Source organism: Cygnus atratus, chromosome 9 (assembly GCF_013377495.2).
Source record: "Cygnus atratus isolate AKBS03 ecotype Queensland, Australia chromosome 9, CAtr_DNAZoo_HiC_assembly, whole genome shotgun sequence".
Classification (NCBI taxonomy): Eukaryota; Metazoa; Chordata; class Aves; order Anseriformes; family Anatidae; genus Cygnus; species Cygnus atratus.
Window position 1 is genome coordinate 4,929,897 of NC_066370.1, and position 15,090 is coordinate 4,944,986.

The 15,090-nt window shown below is 44.4% G+C and overlaps 1 protein-coding gene across 1 annotated transcript in view; it reads right to left on the minus strand.

Moving 5' to 3' along the window:
- Positions 1 to 8,535, minus strand: part of ACSL3 (acyl-CoA synthetase long chain family member 3) — a 48,973-nt gene extending 40,438 nt beyond the window's left edge. The window contains exon 1 of the mRNA XM_050712583.1: positions 8,421 to 8,535. The gene's annotated coding sequence lies outside the window, so the exon portion shown is untranslated. The remainder of the gene's footprint in view (positions 1 to 8,420) is intronic.
- Between the last annotated feature and the right edge of the window lie 6,555 nt (positions 8,536 to 15,090).

Here is a 15,090-nt window from a genome sequence, read left to right on the forward strand (position 1 = left end):
ATGGAAAAATTCTGTGTAAAAATAAAATGGAAGCTTTATCGTTATCCCCAACCTTTGGCTACTGGAGAAGTAGCAATTCAGTTATCACTGCTGATTTATCATTCTCCAAACTTCCATCATTTTCCAGTCACTTAAAACAATCGTCCGAAGTACTTCCACTGGGAGGCAGACTCTGCTTTCAGTCCAAATGGAAGGGAACAAACAGAATGGTGTGATGTGCCATTTTCTACTACAAAATACAGCCTCAGATCAGTCCTCTTATTTATGGGAAATCTGAAACATCAAGGTATGAAACAGGCTTGGTTCTTTAAAAATCAAAATAGAAATAGATGTTCTGTTGCTGTATACAAAATCTGGCTGCATGCTGCATTCTAGTCATATCTGTCAGATCAGGACAAAAATCTAACCTAACAATACCAGAAATTTTTAGCTATTTTTAGCATGCACAAAAAAACATTTTCACTTACTTTTAGATTAATTACTTTACTATAGTGTGACAGTAAAAATGATTACCCATTATCCTATATTCCTTTTAAAAAATGTCAGTGGCCAGCTCCAAAATCTGGTAAGAACATGTATTTATGTTAGATCTTTGCCTTCTTTCTCTAACACTTCTTTTCTTTGATGGGCTTCTGTTAGGGATAACTTTAACGCAGAATGTCTTCAGAGAGCAAGCAGTAGATGAATACACTTAAGTCAAGCAACAAAGCAACACAGAGACACCAAATTGATGTTACAGGTTTCTGAAGAAAAAGTAAAGGTTTTACTCCAAGCCTTTAAAGGAGTTCCTCACAACAAAAATATCAGCCAGTGGAACAACACTTTCAAGAGGAATTTCACAATACACTTTAAAGGAATAAGGATATCCACAGCACGATTAAAGCCATCCAACTGATACAGGGGCATGTTTCACCACTTCATTTGAAAGGCTGAGCTGTTGACTTTTCAATACACTTCCTCTTGTAAGGACGGCTCCGACTGCTTGCTGGGTTTTCTTGTTTGTAACACCACGGTGTCCATTCATCTACAAGGACTTGCTACCAAAAAACGTAATGAATTTGTTCCCACGAACAGCTGCTTTCCTTCCCCTCACTGTCTGCTGCGGTGTCTGCATCTCCAGGGCAGGAGGAATCCCTCTCCCCTGGCCAGCAGGCCTCGCTGGAAGGCACAAGTCCCCAGGGGGGTCCACCACCTTCTTGCCTTCAGGTTTCAGACTACATTTTGTAGCAGTCCCTCTCAACACAGAGAACCCTGAGCCACTGGGCAGGAAGGCAAACGGCACGTTTTTCAGCTGTCAAGTCATTTGGAAAATGACAGCCGCAGGACAACACTTGCACAAGACTCTGTGGGGACTCGATGCCTCACGAAGTGAACCTCTCCGCAAGGGCCAGGCAAGGTGTATCAGAAGCAGTATTCATTCCAGAAACTATATAAATGCAGAGCATAGTCCATGGAGCTTTCTCTCAGCATGAATAGAAAGCGCAAAATGCGATTCACTCATCCTAAATTCTGTGAATATGAAATGTTCAAGCACACTTTTTGCAGACTTACTTTTATCCTAAGGTACAAATCTATTCTCAACACCAGTCTTCTGTTTACTAGATTGCTTACATTTCTATCTGTGAAATCCCATCTCCAAAACACAAGTTCATAGATGATTACCCTTGGCTCCCAAGCTGTGTTTTTACAGAAATACTTTAAGATTATATTTGAACATACACCCCAGTCATGCTGCAATGTACAGAAATTCCTTTTCCCCTAATAACCTCATATTCAAAAATTACTTGGCTTATTTAACTCCAGATTTCCAAAAGGCTAAAACTCAACCAAGCCATGGCTTACAAAACACCAGAAGGCTGCACACGCATTTCAGCAGCAGAACTGGACTCAGACACGTAACGTTTCCCACATAGAGAAGCGCGACACCTGGAGCCCAGGTAAGGCTGGCTACCACAGCAGGACATCTCAGCTGGTCCTGTTCTGCCCTCCGTCCCCCTGTGCCCCGTCCCCAGGTATTTACGCAGCAGTCAGCACTTCCCCTGCACTCGGAAGGCATGTGGAGAGGACACGGGGGAGCTGCACAGAAGCTTCAAGTGCAAAAAAACTCGCAGGCTGCTTTGCAAGGCGATTTCCCTTGGCTGCTCTGGCTTTCTAGGGACAGCGGGGAAAACCTGACATTTATTCAGGTAAGATACGAGGATGCCTAACCTGCTCATTTGAGATACCATCCTATTTTCTAACCCTAGAAGTAAGAGGACATCAGGACAACCCTTCTCCTCAGCTGCACCAGAATGACTATCATTTCCTCTCTTTTTATAATCCCCTCTTGCTTTTTTGTAAGCAAAGCCAGGCAGGATCAGGGATGAACATGCCTGACAATTCGACAACATGAAACAAATGCACAACAGGGACTCATTACATTAGAGGAAGTTTTATTCCAGGCAAAGAAGCATTAAGAGCGTGATCCTCAGCTCCAGCTCCTCATGTGTCACCCTTAAAAGCAGAACTTACAAACCCAGGTGTTGAAAATGAGAGGATAACATCTAGCACCCAGTGATGCGGACTGGAGGGGATAAAGAGGAGGAGGAGGTAATTACCTGCTCACAGGAGATAATTCAAGTCATTAGTTCGGAATTGGTATACAAATGCTATGTAGGTAAATAGTTTTTGGCAGAAAGGAATCCTGTTCTTCTATTCAGGGAAAACAAACACACCCTCAGACTCTGATTACATAAACAAAACCAAAATATTCAAGTACCTGGCTGTGTGGAGTCTTCACTATTTTTAAAACACGAACATTGACTTTGTTAAAAAGAAAAGTGCCATTGTACTAACAGCACTTGTAGGAATTTTGTGAATATGCTCAGTCAAAATTATTTTGCCTGTGTTATACAGATGGTCAAATTAGATTAACACAAGTCGACAATTAGAAGTCCAGAATGAACTATTAAACATTTCTAGAATATAAGAACAGAAAAAGTTTGTGGCTCATGAAGCAGCTAAAATACACTTCAAACAAAGACATAATTACATCTTTCACTAAAAAAAAAAATCCCCAAAAGAATCATGAAAGATGAAGCTAACTATGTAATTAAAATACATACAAATTCAACGATCAAACTCTTAGACTCTTATCATAGGTACAGAAACATCTATCAATGCACAGAAAAAAACTTCCAGCTGGAAAGATCTCCCTTCTTTCATAAACTGGGCCTGTGAATGCACAACGCAGGATGTGGGCAGAATTCTTTTCCTTTTTGATAAAACTTTTTTTTAATTGGTAAATGACAGATTTTTGAAAACAAAAGCTGCCACAAGTGCCTCCATGACCATCTAACTTTAGCTCCTGAACAAAAGGCCTGAGGCCACCTTCCACCTCCCACTACCAGCCTTGGTCAGGCGACACCTCCGTGGCCGGGATGCTCAAACCCTGGTTCACAGCACTGCTACACTTGGTCGGGAAGCAGATTAGTACTGTTCATAAAAGTCTTGGACATTACAAGGTTAAGTTATTTATGCAGATTGTAAGAGAACTAGACAAAAATCTCCATAAGCATCTTTCTCTACAAGAACAAAAAAACTACACAGTTATCACCACTGCAAAACATTTTCTATGTATCTCAAACTGCCCATTAGGAAAATGATTTCTCTAGTCACAGCATACCTAAAACAATACAATGGAACAATACTTCATCAAAACAATCAAACATGCAGCTATGAATAAATGACAAACCCTGGTGGCAGAGCTTCCCAAGCAGTTTGTGAACTTAGGGCTGCAGAACAGCTGTAACTCGCATTTTACCACACGCAACCAAGCTCCCTGCCCCAGCACTGCAGGGACTTCTGCCTCCTTCCTACACCTGCTGCCTTACAGTCTCCTCTTCGGCACTCACCATACAAATCCTGACAAAATCTGGAGACAAAAGCAGCAGACACACTGTACATCTGGGAATATAACCACTCAAACCCTCCCGCAAAGCCTTCGCGACCTCCAGCTTCTCCCTGTTCCCTTCTGCCTCTCTCATGCACCAATTTACTTAAAACACAGATTATACACATCTTCTTTACCAAATGTAAATTACACACATCTAGCTTTTAAGATCTCACCATGCATGCTCCACTTTCCAACTTTTTTGTAGGTTCTCAGAGCACAAGCCCATAAATTTTGATTTTTGTAACAGCTTGGTGAAACAATTGCAGACCATGCTGCACTGCTTCACAGAATATATTCTTAAAACTTGGGTTCGCAGAAATCACACCATATGTTTGATCCAACAAGCCTTATGCCATCATGCACTCAGACGCATGCTACTGTACTTACTGCTCTGAAGTCTGCTTGAAAAGCAAAGAAGCCAAACAAAACCTCCCTCTGGACACCGAGGTTTCTCACAAGTCTCCCAACAGCCAACATGAACAAAACATGGCGAGTTCTACTCCCTGTTCTGGGGAGCAGGAAGGCAGAAAACTTTTTCCTCTAAAGATGCAGAAGAGCTGTTGCTAGCGCTATTGTGTGCTATATTAATCTCCATCAAGTCACTTCTACTCTTTATCATCTCTTTTCCCCTTCTGGGTCTTACCCTGGTTTCATCTATTAGATACAAGCATTCAGGGGAAGCATGGTATTTACACAGTGCCCAGAAGAAACAAAATACTCGGTTTCTAGTTTTCAAGTGAAATGGAAAAATGCTTGCAGTTTGTTACTGCTGCTTTCGACTATAAGCAGTGAAAATCTGCAATTCCGTAACTTTTGATAAACCTTGCTATCTTTCCTGCTTTTTAGGAAACTGATAAAACTGAAAAGTCAGTTTGTCCCACATGAGATACTGTAATTAACCAGCATGTCTTTGTAATTAACAACGCTCACAAGCACTGAAACATGACTTCCCGACACACACGTGTTGACAGATTGCCACCTCCTCCTGTGGGATTACAGACACCCAGTCAGTACTTTGACTTCCCGCAAGCTATAGCTTCGCTTAAGGAACAAGAGGACACGTGTGAGGGTGATTCCTTCCCAAGGACCAATGAAGATTGCTGCAAAACAGTTTTGAATTTTGATTATTTTTCCCTAACTGATTTAGAAGCTAATGCAGCATAAGACTTGAGCTTTCTTCAGAGATCTCAATTTCTGTTTCACCTGTAGCTCTGGATTTAATAACGGTCGTTTGGGAGGTATGATTGAGATACGGCCTGTCCAGGTGATTTCCTCCAACAGCCTCAAAGTTGTTAGATCCCAAACGGTTCCCCAAAGCAGAGTACTAAACCCTCAAGAGCCCTCCAGGCCTTAGTACAGTGCAAACCACGATGTAGATCAGGATCTCAGGATGAAGAGCAGTTCCTTCAACTCTAACTGCAAAATTAAACAAATCAAACTTTGCCATTTGAGAGCTTCTTAAGATAGCCCTAAGTGCCTGCTATATTCCTCCGCGTACGATAAATAAACCTGCACTGCCAGACTGCACGAAGCCCTAAATAAGCTGGCTTAGAAACTTCCTCGAGGACGCCTCTGCGGGCAGACTCTAACCAGGACCACAGGGTAGCCCAGGTGGGAAGGGGCCTCTGGTGGTCTCCAGCTCAACCCCCAGCTGAAAGCAGGGTCACCCACGAGATCCGACCTGCTTTCTGAGGGCTTTATCCAGCTGCATCTTGAACATCTCCAAGGAAGAAGACTGCACAACCTCTCTGGGCAGCGAGTCAGCTGCTCGACCGGCCTCACTGAAAAATGCCCTATACACAAACCTTTCCTATTTCAGTTCATGCTGCAGCCTCCTGGCCTCCCATCACTTAACACTGAGAAGAGCGTGGTTCTGCTCTCCCCAGAATCTCCCCACGGGTACCAGCAGGCTCCTGCAGGCCCCCCTCATCTCCAGGCTCAGCAGGGCCGGGTCCTGCCACCTCTCCTCACGCCTCAGAGGGCCCCGACGCTCCTCCACCACCCCAATTTATCAACATGCGCCTCGTCCCGGGGGCGGCCCAAGGGGCATCAGTGCTCTGGACGTGGCCAACAAGTTGCTGAGCAGAGGGGGACACTCGCTGCCCTTGTCTCGTTCACGTTAACACGGGGCAATGAGGGGCTGCTCCCCACCAGGCAGCCCGCTCCTCGACATGTTTAAAGGGTGAATTTGCTCAGTAACCTGCAGTACACGAAATGGATGGAAATCGAAGCCAAGTGTTCTTAGTGTTAATACACCTTACTTAGTGGTACTAAGTCGCATCTTAGGGCCATATTCAGATGGCCTAAATTCCACATAAATCCTTCTGCCTCCCATTTCTTATTAGCTGGCTTTCAGGCAGCTCCCCATTCAGCATCTTACGTAAATTCTCTGAATTGCTCTCCAAAAACACCTCAATTTCTCCACTGACTGGGAAAGGGGGGCTTGAGTTACTCTTCCAAACAATTCGGGATTTAATTCTTCGCAGTCCCTCCTGGAAGTTTATTCCTTATCTGGATCTCCCTGAACAAGGATGCTCTATTTCTCCACAGTCCTCACATTTTGTCCTAAGCCACATGTGTTGCTTTGTTTCAGGTGTCTTGATGACTCTTTGATAAAAATTTGGTCTTTAATATGATTATGGCTCAAATTATTCACTGGTCTGCTGAAAGGAGGAATAAAAGCCCTAGACCAGCACTAAATGTGTGCTGACGGATCAGTGGCTTAGACACCCACCAGCTCAGAGAGCACACGCACAGAGCTTCCCGCCAGGCAGGAAGGTGCTCCTTCTAGTTCTTCAAAGACTATCAGCTTTCCAGCGAGTATCATTCTGGTATTTTTTTATTATTTTTTTTTTTAGGATTCAGGCTGAGCCAGATCCCTTGATTTGAGAAGTTACTTCTCACGGCATTATGGTTTTATAATAGTGTCCTAAGTTGAGAAGTTAAACACACCAGCGTGCTCATCCTGCCATGCTCTACTCAAGCGATTTTATGTAATTAGGATCCTCCGCACGCAGAGACGGAGGAAGGAGACGGGAAGTGCCCACCACCGCCGCTGAGAAGAGGAACCAGGACTGACACACCACTGTCCTGGCAGCTCGTCTCATCAGCACAAGCTCAGCACGTGGGCAGTGCTTGGGACCCCCCTGTGGCAAAGCCACGGCACTCCAGATGCCCCAGCAGGCCTTCCCCTGCCCACAGCTCCAGGCCAGCTCTGCCTCCATACACAGCACCCCAACAAGGCGCACGATTGTGAAGTGTCCACTATCTGCTCACGTCTCTGTTTTGTTGAGGCTGACGGTTTATTCTTTTCACGATTACTTTGGGCAGAATGGGATGCTTGGAAACAACGCAGCCTTCAGAACAAAGTGACAGCTCATTGCAGATCACACAGGCTATTTTAACACAAATTTGGTAGGTTTGCCACTCTATGAGGGATAGTTTCCATTAGTAAGCAGCTGGCTTCCCTGCGCAGCCAACAGGGAGTGGGTCCGCATGGAGTGAAGCTGCAACGTCTCAGATACCTTGAGCACAGGGCCCAGCAGACCCCCAGATTTACTCAAGTTCGGCAGCCAGCCAACACCAAGCACAACAAAGCACGAAGCCCGGCCCTGCTTCCAGGGACTCCGACAATAAACACCAGGACAACTCAGCAAAGGTGAGCCCTTCCGTCACAGCGCTCAGCTCCATCCATTCCCGAGGCACAAATGCCCCCGACAACGAGGAGCTGCCAGCCTTACCGACGCCTCTCCTGACTTCGCAGCCCAGGCAAAACCAGCGACGCTCCCGCAGCAGCGCACATGGCCACACGCACCAGGTCTCGTGGCTGCACCCAGACCGCTGTCGCCTTCCCCTCGGGAGGTAACCGGGGCAGGACGAAGCACCCACACTTTCCGACCACTACTTCTTACCCCAAAAAGACGTGATGTGGCACACGGACTTCTTAAATTACTTAAGGACGGCCACCCGCGGCTTTGCTCTTCTTTCACAAATTCCGGATCGATAACCACGCCATCATTTTTAAAGTTGGAGAGTTAACCCATTTAAATATGCGAATTTCATGCTCAGTGCCAGCAAGACCATTTTATAGGCCAGAAAAGCAGTACATTAAAAATAAAGTATTTTTTCTTTCTTTTTTTTTTTTTTTTAATCATACCATCGTTACGTGCCATAAAAAACCCGCATTTTCCCTTTCTTTACCTACCGGTCGCTACGCACAACCCCACATCCATTACGCACAAGCCGTGTGCCGTCGGGGGGGTTATTTGCAGAAACTTACGGACACCACAAAACGCAGCGGTGCCGGCGGCGGCGCCCACGCAGCCCTTAACCCCCGGCCCTCCTCTCCCTCCCGGCCGCCTCCGCCCTGCGCACGGAGCCCCCAGCCCGGGGCCCGTCCCTCGGCGCGGCCACGCTGGCACGGCACGGCACGGCACGGCACGGCACGGCCCCGCCGCACGCCCCACACTCACAGCCCCGCACTCACCGCCCCGCCGCCGCCGCCCCGCAGCGCGCCCCCGCCGCCCCGCTGCGCGCCCCCGAGGCCCGGCTCGGCTCAGCCCCGGCGCGGCCGCCGGGCGCGCTCATTCCGTATGCGGCACGGCGCCCTCCCATTGGCTGGCGGCCGGTGGCGCGCGGGGCCGGGCTGCGGAGCGGGGAGGGAGGGAGGGGGGAGAGCGGCGCTGGGGTTACTACAGGTCAGCCGCGGTGCGGAGAGGGGCGGGGCAGCGCCACTGCGCCTGCGCGGCGCGTTCCCGCCTCCCTGAGGCGCTGAGGGGAGGGGGTCGGCGGGGCGGCGCCGCACAAAGGGAGCAGGTCGCACCAGCGGCAGTAGCTGGGGCGCGTTTTGGTCTGGGGGGCTCTAGGTTTCTCTTTAGCAGTAACTAAAATCCTTCTGTCAGTATTGACTCGTTCAGATCCTGCAAGGATTCCTTCAGAATTAAAGGGTTTCGTTTAACGTAATACAAAGACAAAACCACTGACCTAAGGTGTTACTGAAAGACAGTCGCTGAGCACCTGACCAAGATGAACAAAATAAAAATAACAGCTGGGAAAAACGTTCCTAAGCCCAGAAGAAGATGTAATTAAAGCAGGCTGGGGGGTTGTACCGGCTGTGGTGGCAGCCTTCGTTGCCGGGAGGGTTCGGTTTGCTTTCCCCTGTATGTGCAGCTCAGGTGTTCTCTCACACAGCCCCCAGGCCTGAGCAGCACAAGGAACAAGAAAGTCATATTTAAATGATAAGGGCAACAGTCTGAACCCAACCTAACCTACAGCTTGCCTGGCAGGGAGTTACTCCGTACCATTTATACACTGTGCAGCGGACAACGGCACATGGAATATGTCCCACAAAGTCCCTCCTTCTTTTCCTTTACAAACACCACACATTTCAGAGGAAAAAACGCTGTTTACATCTCTGGTTGCATGTGGAGCCCTTGAGTGGCAGAAACATACCAACTCTTCCTAAAAGTTAATTAACAGGGTACTTACTTCTTACCCAAAGACCAACTAAAGTCACCTCGGTTACTGGAAAAATTGCTTCCAAGTATTTAGAAGTGGAACCCAAGAGAAGACCACTGACAGCTCTGAAAAGCAGAAAACGTTATCCACAGGAGACATCTGAGATACAAAGGTCATGAACTGCCCAGCCGAAAAAGATGCTAACTGAAATATGGGTAGGAGCACAGAGTGGTCATATTTAAAACAGTTTCACACTCATCGGGAAAAAAATAAATAAAAATTAAAAAAGAGAAGTACACTTGACAGGAGAAGAAACTCATTTTTCAAAGATGGAACACGTGGGCATTTCTGCAACAGGAGAGAATTCAGATGGCTTTCTGCCAAAGGACTCACATCAATAGAGATAAAGTAAACTTAATAAATATGACATCTCGATATTAGCACAATGAAAGGAGTTCTACACTTGGGTCATGTAAACTTTCACATTCCATTCAAGGCAAAGAATTTTCAGAATAAAACAAGAAAAACTCTTTTACAGAAAAGAAGATGGGCAACGCAACACTGGATAGTGGCATGGGGCACAGCTCATCTCATTGAATTCACGAGTAATCACCAGTGCCCAAACACCACAATACCTAGGCAAAAGCCCCACTTTGAGAAAGGCATGGAATACAGGGCTTGAAATTAAACATGACCCTTTATTAAATTGCTAGGTCTGAATCCTATCGAAGTATTCAGTGAGATAACAGCTACGTTATCCAAACAATTGCTCCACGCCTGTATCGAATTAGCTCGCTACAAAAACCAAAGCAACCGAAGTACTTTCATTGCTCTAGAAATATAACCGGCCTAACCCTGCCCGGATGCCCTGTGGGCAGGACTACATGTCAGGCATTCAGAACACAGCATTGCTTATGTCCCCAAAAGCTGTCCAGTGTACTCCATATCTTCAGATAATTTAGACAGGAGTAAGCCAAACAACAACAAAAATGCCTAGAACAAACAAGGAAATCTTGACAGGTTTTGAAGTTTTCATTCATTAATGTTCAAACCAATTTCTAAGGAGTTCTAATTAAAAAGGCTCAATTGTGTCCAATTCCATTAATCTACAATGACATCTCTTAAACTTTCCTCTGTACAGTTCAGTGCTGGCAGCTGCTGGAGGCAGTACTCCAGGTTAGATGGCCTGGCTCCTGGCATTCCCTGTGCTTCCTCATCAGAGGTGAAAAGCTACCTGCAGTCCATGCTGATTAAGCAACTTCAGAGCTAGAGACACCTAAGTTTTAAACATATATACAAACACATGACAACATATTGATTTAAACAGATTTCTACATATATTCAGTATTCTTTTGAGCCTCTTTATAGATTCCTGATGTATACATCTAGCATAGACAAAGTTTTACCTGATTTCAGGGACTGTACCATATTATTCTGCTTGAACATAGTTTGGTACAGAGTAGGGCTTTGGAAGTTGTGGAGGATACCAGTGTAATTAATGTGTGTTTTACACTGGAACGCTTTTCCTGTATAAGGTGCATACATTAGCGACCGTGGGAGGTTGCAAGCTTTCCTATACAAACTATGTACGATGATAAGAACTGCCAAGTTAAAATATTGGCTGATTTATATTTTAAATAAAAAGGCACAGCAGCACAATTAAAGGCAATAAAGAAGTTCTTGTGTCACCCTAGGCAGTAAAGGAGTTTCTACAAAAACATACGTGGCTCCTACAAATTGCATTAATATATTCACAAACACTTGTTTATTTTTTTTCAATTTCCAGTGAGAAAAACTCATTAACTGTTCTCACTTTAAAAAGTTTCAGGCGTCCAGTGAAGGGAAAAGGAACGCTGCCATATGTTTTGATCAACAACAGAGAATGAATAGCAAGTAGTAACTAGCAGGGAAGCTTGCAAGTGAGCTTATGAAAATACTGATTAGGAAATGCAGTCAACTGACTCATCAGGGAAGAGAACAGAGAAGCAACGTTATCTTGTTAAATATGGCCAATTCAAACTAATATCCAGTGGGAATTAATAAAAACAAAAGTAAGAACTGCACTGAAAGAGGAGAGTCTATGATGGGTAGATGTGTGTGGAAGGTTGGCATTAATCTTTGATGAGCAGACTGCTGCGTACTGATACTCAGGAAGAAGCCAGAGGGGAAAAAAACAGTGCCACGGATATAACAGATGTGAAAGCTTATAGCTAAAATTCCCTGGGGGGACACAAACAAAATTAAGAACTTCAAGAAGGTGCATATGGTTAAACTAAAACCAAATTGACTTCTTATGTGAAATAACAGAGATAATTAAAGGACTTGGGTAGGACAAATCTCTTCGTCTGGATAGAATGTATTTCTTTTGTATGCCTTCAGACTTGTGAAAAATAAATGACTCTATAATTAGCAAGCTTTCTCCATGACTCATTAAGTTATTGAGCATTGCAAATTAAAATAGTTACTCAAATTAAATGGATTTTAACTAAAAAGAAGATTTTAACTAAAGAGAAGAAGTTTTCAAGCTGTTTGCTTAGAACTTACTTTGTTTCGGCTACAAACAATAACCCATCCAGCAAAAGGGCACATACACCTTGCATTTCTTAACTAAACAATCAAATTGGCATTGCAATGCTCTGTTTCTAAAGATAGCCTGGTTGTGGCATTCCAAATGCCCTCTTAAAACATGGGGAAGGCTGAACTAATACTGCAGAGGGCAGGGAAACCAGCTGGGATGCAGGTTCTGGCAGCAGAAGCTGCCTGTGTTCCTGAAGTAATCAGTTCCCAGAACTACTAATTTTGGGGTGTTGTTTTAAAAGATGGATTTATTTTTCTCCTAGAGAAAGCAGCATGAGGTTTCTATGCTGAATAGTCTCCACTTACGTATCAGTACATTTGACTCATTTTTATCCGTGAAGCTTTTTGTTTCCAAATAAAGGAACAAATGAGTAAGTTGCTAAGCTTAAATTGGAAAGCAGCAAACTCTGGCAACATCCCCCAAATGATTAATTATTTATTAGACCAATTGGTAATATGGTCGTGCCCAGAGCTAATATGCACCGCCACTTTTCACAGAGAGAGATTGATGACATTAATAATAAGGTGATCAAGGGTATAGTGTAAAATTCATCATCACTTGACACAGTTCCGCTTTGTAAATGCTTGTGTACTTCTTTAAATGCTTCTCTTGTATTTTCTAATGCCAAATATATTGCTAACCTATTGCAATAAATCAGCGTGCCATTTAAGTATTAATAGTATGATAACCCCCAGAAACTGAAATTTCCAGCTGGGGGAAGCACGTAAATCTGTAAAACAACCTACAAGGTGCACTCTGTAACACCACCACGCTCTGGACCTGCCATGCCATGAGAAATTGTGTCGCACACACAAAATCAGAGGAAGGATTAAAAATAGATTTTATTTCTGCTCTTGAACTTTCTTGCTCAAAAGCCTCCTGTCATTTTCTAGGCCAATGAAGCTTTACAGCTGAGCTGACAGCGTCAAAGGCAGCCAAGAGGAATCAAAAGCGTCTAACAATGAACAGTGACTCCAGCCTGCAGAAAAAAGGTGATCCTTACGGGCTCCAAAGACAGCAATGTTCTGAATGACCAGTGTCTTACAATATAATTTAATCATCAAATAGACCAAAGAAACGCCCAGACATGGTCTGAGCCCCTGCCCCTGTCTGAGCTCCAACGTGCCTGCCGGCTGGCACCTCACCACGCACCCAAACTTCACTCCACGGGCACGGGTGTGCTGGGCATGCCACAACCTGGTGTGCCAATGCCTGTTGCAGCTTTGTGCTCAATATTTAATACACCTCATATTTAAGGTCGCAGTGCTGTTGGCAGCACAAGTAACGAAGCACTGGCCACAGCAGCCTGTGTGCTCACCACACAGCAGGGGCCGATCAGCCTCCCCCAGGGGCTGCTGGCAGAGGGCAGGACCACGGTGGGAGATCTTGGTTTTTAGACTACCATGGTCAGACTCCCCAGATTTGTCCAGATTACCCTGTGCTCACCTGAAATTTGAGAAGGAAGCAGGAAAAAACGCAATTCCCAAGCCAGACTTGCTTTTTTCGACAATCTTGAAAAAACAAGCACGGAAAAGCAGCAGTATTACAGATGGAGTCGGTAGTTATGAACTGCTTGTAATGGACAGTGAGTGGCTCAGACAATCAAAGCGTGCCTTCCCACTGCAGCAAGTGAAAGCTGCACAGGCCTCTGAGGTTTTGCTTTTCTTTACAAGGTTTTGTTCAGTCAACTACCGTGCAGTTTTTCTAAAACAAAAACATTTTCCAGTCTGAGACTGACTAGGAAACAAACATGGTCAAGAGTTTCTGAAAGAGAAACTTAAATTCAGGTTCTTGTGCAAGTCAAATGTTTGGTGTTATTTGAGAAAATTATTTGAGGTAAACTACTGGGTACTTGGCAGTTTGGGAAACACTAGGAACTTAACTAAACTTAGGAAACACCATTACTTAGTTAGGAGCCTGAATGTGCCTGAATTTGTTTGGGGAAAACATCCCCCAATTCTTTCTCATGTCTTCTGTGCAGACCAAATCCCTGATGTAACTCCTCCGCAGACATTTGCAATGTACTTCTGTCGCAAGGGTCGACGTCTGCGTAAAAATTTCATGAAATTAGTCATTGCTACCCTACTGTATTTGTATAACATCACTTCAAACATGTAAACCTGAGAATCGTAACCAACGCAAAAAAAAATCAAACATGAAAAACGAAAGGAGGATGAATGAATACTTTTTCTTTCTGTGGCATATTAGCTGAAGATAAGTAAAGTTGCTTTGGAGTGGAGCAAATTTCAGACACAAAGTTGTGGCTAAGTGTAACAGTACTTTATGGTGAACTTGGTTATCCTGGAAGTTAATAGAGAATTATAAAAGTAGGGCTAAAAGGAGTTAGAGTTCTGCCTAAACTATAAAGCAAGCTGTGAAATCATTCAAGCAATGGATTCATTCACTGCAGGTTCAACAGAATAATTTAATTACAGAGAAGTTATTCCTGGAAAAACAAAGGCAACTTCTGTAAAAAACAGGCAGTTGCTCTGTCTCTCTTGTGATGCGTAAGAAACAAATGTTTCTTTCAAAAAAGAAAGCTATTGCAGTAAGTCTCAGGACTGGTGTGTAAAAATCAAGTGTTTTGTGATTCACAGACACCGAAGTGCTGTTGATCAATACATTCAGGGTCAGATTATTCAAACCGCATTCTGTATTCATGTTTGAAATTGTTTTTGAATCTGGAGTTTCTTGAATCCTAACACCTGCATCTGATTTCATTTTGGCATAACAAATCAATCATTTTAATACCCATGAAATTTAGTCAGCGAAAAATAAGTTCATTGAACACACTTGGATTTCCTTTGTAGTGAAGTGCAGCAATGCTTCAATAAATCTGTGAAGCTTCAGAAGAATGGCTTTCAGCATGCTCTGTACAGGAGGGAACAGCTACCTTTCCCCTGCCAGAGACAAGGGAACTAAACTATCACACTGATTTCGCTAAGCTCAAATAGTCAGTCCTTCAAAAAATTAGGCCTATAGCAGACCTGTGCTGCTCTGCAGGCTGTGCTCAGCAGTGCTAGACTCTGCTGCTTGACACTTGCGAGGCAATAGTTTGTTGTGTTTAGGTAAGACAAACTGCTGTTTGCACATTAAACTTCTCTTCTGGAGACTGGAGCTG